A 5,234-nucleotide genomic window follows, 5' to 3' on the forward strand; every position below is an offset into this window, starting at 1 on the left:
ACACACACACACACACACACACACATTTATATACGAACCAATGTTTCTACAAAAACTTTCAGTTTAACAAGGACTTGTTTAAACTTTAATTGAAAAATGTTATAATGAATACAATTATAGAATATAAGAAATTATTTACATAGTAGAGAGTTCTTGGACTAATCATGTAAGATTCAACATGATTGTGTACAAGTATTATTTTCATATGAGATTATCCAAATATAATGGATAATATAAATTTTTGATATATAGATAATATATAAATATGCAGAATTTTCAAGACTTTCGTTTTTCAATGATAGGAATTAATTGACATTTTTTTTTAGTGTTTCGATTTAATTTTTATATTCAACGATCCTTCTTTTAAACTTTTAAAAATAACTACATTACATGTCCTATTATCAAATAAAACACAGACTTAAAATCCTTAAAAAAATTACTATATTATAATTAATTGTAACATAATTCTTCTATTATTATATAAACTCGAAAGAATGAAGTTCAATGTATCCATATTCACGGGCTTACAAGCAGTGGTATTTTCAATAATCTTATTTTAAATGTCTTGTAACTGTTTTAGTAGACACACATTCCTTGGCTGTATTTAAGGGAAGGAATGGTACCGAGAGAAAACGAGCTCGTGCTGATGGCGAAAGGCATGAGAAAGCGTGGAGTTTACCAACAGGCGGCGCGTTCTATTTGAGGCGAAGAGTACGTGCAGTCGCTCTCTCTTCGTACGTGCGTTCACCCTTGTTTGTCCCGCCAAGAATATCGCCTCTGGAGGACATCGCCGCACATTGCCGCGTTTAGACCTTTCAACTTGCAATGTTACCCGTCAAAAACTCTAACCGCAGCATGTGAAAGTTGTTAAACAAAGTTGATCGAAATCAATTTATTATAAAATTACTCTTTCTCCAAAATTTTTCTTAACTCTATTTGCTCGTCGCGACACATATTTTGTAGAAATGTTTCTATTAGGAGTATTTTATGAAGTCGTAAGGAAAAAAATCCTGCACGTAGAATGACGCGATATCCTTACATGGGCATGAAACGACGACATAAAAACTTCATAACCCAGCGAGTTACACATTTATATCGTGCGACAAGTCGCGTTCGCGCAAATTCGATCGCATGACGGGCGAAGTGCCCATTTCCTAGTATCGCGATAATAGTTTGCTCGCAGTTTTGCGATATACATGAGCGTCTCGTAATTTATGTCAGATAAATGACATTGAGTTTGAAACTAATCTGGGAATACGCAAGAGGCAGAAAGAGAGAAAGACAGAGAAAGAAAGGGAGAGAGAGAAAGAGAGAGGGGGAGAGAGAGAGAGAGAGAGAGAGAGAGAGAGAGAGAGAGAGAGAGAGAGAGACCAGCCAACTAAATCCGATATTTGTGACATTTACGGTGAGCAAACTTTTGAAGACTTGAACACACCACACGATTTTCAGACCATACCAGTTCTACCTGTCAAGCTATAAGTATAGTTTGCGATACCAGTTTCCAAGTTTTTTGAATCCCTTTTAACGTAATATTTCCACTATAAATAACTAGATCTTTGAAGAACTGTTCTAAGTTTTACATTTTAACAACTTTTAAATAAATAATACTACTACTAAATATCTACTCAAAGAAGATAAAAGAAATGATATGCAAGATGATAGCAAGAAAATATATAGTTTTTGTGACTTATTTGGACATAATTGAAACATCCTAAAATTTGGAAGAATTCTTAAGTAATAGGAGAAAAATTATTTCTAATAATCTATTATTTTAATTCTATAATCACATAGAAAATCTATTCAAAAAACACAAAAATTTTGAGCACATAATTCTGAGAACTTTCAGTAAAGGAGAAGATATTATGAAAGTTTCCTAGACATTTGCGAGAAGTTTCACACTTGTAAAAAGCCCTCAATGTTATTTTTAACGTTGACGATGACAACTGGAGTCTCGACGAGCGAATCCGAATTGTACATTTTCGCATCGAAGAGCACTTCTCAAGGCGAGAACTCACAACAACTGCCGTTATTGTCCGCTCGATATGTTGCTACTGCGCGCGTGAATGTTACTTTTTATTTTTCTGTTTATACTCCCGTCAAATAGAAAAACATTTGTTAGATAAGTATTTTTCATCCTTGTAATATTTCCCTCTTTCTCAAAAAAAATTTATTAATAATTTGAATTTTTATAGAACGAAATTATACAATATTTTTACACAATGTATCGAATGTATTATTTATATAAACAACTTTTCATATCATATTTCTTTGTTTAAACATTTTTATTTTTAATTAGTATATTTTTAGAAAAGTCCAGTTTATTTATATCCTGCAACAGTAAAGTTCCAAATAAAATATTATATTTTTGACAAATTTTTATATTTTCTGGCGTTGTTAAGGGATTAAGGATTGAACGAGCCAGCCTAAGCGATTATTGCAGCAAATCCTATTTTGCCGACCGCTTGTGGCGGATAAGCTTATAGGAATTCACCGCATCCATCATTAATACTTCTTTTTACTTTCGTCGATGTTTATGATAGATTTTCGAGAGGTGAGAAAATCTCTTTCGCCACGTTATCACGCTCCGTTATCATCCCACCATTGTATTTCTCGTTTGAAAAAAATTCTATTTGACGAATTTTGTAAAAAGTTTTCCCTCGGCAAAAATATAAAAAAAATCAAAAATTGTGACAAATTGTTACGTTGTACAATTTCTATTTTTAGAGATTCTCGGGTCGCAAAATGGTCCAAGACTAAATTTTTTTACCCCTTTTCGCATTTCCAACAAAAGATTTCCAGCACAGCAACAATAAATTTCACTTCTTTTCACATATTGTTGATTCACACGTATCTCTTTTGATAACAATAATAAATTTCATTTCAGTAATTACACTTCAAAAATATTGTTTCAATCATACCATCGAAAACTCGTTTTGTCACGACGAATCTTACGAGTGGACTGAACCGGCGTGTACGCGAAAAGCGCTTCTAAAATTAAATCGCAGATGAATCTTCGAACACGCGCAGAGCGCCGCCAAGGCGAGGCGAATTTTAAGCGGAAGTTTTCATTTTCGTCAAGTCGTCCCCGTTGTTTGAAATCTGTTCGCATATGCATCGTCGATGGCTGTCTAGAAGTGGAAAAGCATCGAGGGAGAAGGATACTTTTATTCCGGATGCTTGTTTGCTCATTGATCCGCAAGAATGCGAATCGCGAAAAGCACGAACTTTCGTCTTTACATAGAAAGATATAATCTAAAAGGTATAGGTAACTTCGAGAACAAGTTGTAAATAATCTCGATATTGTATACGTTAATCTCTTGATGAATATTTCATATGAAAAAAACATTAAAACTGAAATTAAACACATAAGGTCAATCTGAAAAAGATTTTAGTTGACATAATAAGATTTTTTTTAACAAGTTTCTTATTTTAACAAGTTATTTTATTTTCTGAAATAAAAATTAATTTTATAAAAAGTTTATGTATTAAATGTTGAATTATTTTATTATTTAACTAGATTTAGTGGTGCCAAACTTACATCAAAATAAATATTTAAGATTTAGTGAAATTAATTCTTTTAATATTAGATTAGAAGTTGGTAAAAAGATCTTTCTCCATCAATATCTTCGTTAAAAATGATCAAAATTTTAATTTAAAGAAAGCATTTTGAAATCTGTATTTTCGAATGGTTACTATATTTTTTTAAATTTATGTGAGTTTTGTAATTTTTACATATAGAAAACGAGCTAAAAAAATAATTCACTTTGTATATCTGTAGTGCGCTCAAAAAAAATTTGAGCAAATTTTCGACTATCTATTATAAAAGTTTTTCCCTACAAAATCGTTTTTATGTTTCTACGATTTTTTATTACTCGCGAATTAAGGGAACATTCTGACTTTATTGCTTATAACTCCGTTAAAAATCATCGTATCACAATTAAAAATGCAGATTCTTAAAGTTGAAACGTTGCTCTATCAAGCAATATAATAATTGCCAATTTTTAAAAAATAGAATCGGTTGCTAAAAGTCTTTTTATCATCTTATAAAGGAACTTTTCTCCAAACCCAATATATAAATAACTATTACTACAAATTCAAATTGAATTTAAAATTGAAATAATAAATTTGGTTCGGGTTGAGTAAGACTATGATTTAGTTTTTATTCAATTGAACCATAATTTAGTTAAACCATTTTTTTACAAATTTGAATTGTAACTTGTTATTAAGCTGAATAAATCTACTTTAATCCATAATAATTCGAGTTCCCCGGTAAATGCGAAACTCAGAGGAAGTCGCCGGTGAGCTTAATGCACGTAAGGGGTTCGCGAAATTAGTTTTGTATCAGAATTATCTGCTTCGCGTCTACGCACATGTATTCACAGCGTATTCACAGAACGTAACGACGTGTTAAATCTACGATAAGAAGACTTTGAGGCGATCCCCTCGGGGTGCGAATGGTTCCATGATGAGTAGCTCCTCTTCAGAATCATCTCATTTACGTTAATGAACTTAGCTCATCTGCCAGACAAAGAGGATGAGGGAAGAGTAGATGCTGTCTAGGAACATTGTCTAAAATGAATTTTACTAGAAGTTTAGCTCTTTAAAGTTAAGAAACTTTAGAAAAGCGAGGGAAAGAGAAGAGAGGCATTTTTTTTAGATTCGCGATACACCTAAAATTTTATTTCTACATTTATTGAGTCATACATTGATTGCTTCTTCTCTCTTCTATTTCTTGCTCTCGGTCTCTGCTTCTGTGTCTCACAAATCTTCGTAAATCTTTGTAGATTATCGGATTCTGCCAAAATATGTATAATCAGACACATAGACCGCCAAAATACATTTTATCCGTTCGTCTTTCAGGTTTATAACATGAGGATTTGCCACTACGGCGCCCTCAAAGCTGTTTCATAAGTTTCATATAATATATTATTCAGAATAAGCCGAATCTCGGGCGTACTTATTTTACCGGCCAAGTTGATAGCAAGAAGGATCATAAGGATCCTCGCTATATTCGTTCCATAATGCACAACAAGGTGATGTTTTTCGCAATAGGATTATATCGGAACGACGAAACATCATATCCTTTTCTTCCTCGAAAAAAAATATTTTTCTTCTTAACACTTTTCATTATATTTATTGCCTTTAATTTAAATGTTATGTACTAATTATATGTGTTTCTATAATGCATACATATAATTATTTACATATAATTTATTTATTTTTTATTATTATAA

Source organism: Atta colombica, unplaced genomic scaffold (genome assembly GCF_001594045.1).
Source record: "Atta colombica isolate Treedump-2 unplaced genomic scaffold, Acol1.0 scaffold51, whole genome shotgun sequence".
Lineage (NCBI taxonomy): Eukaryota > Metazoa > Arthropoda > Insecta > Hymenoptera > Formicidae > Atta > Atta colombica.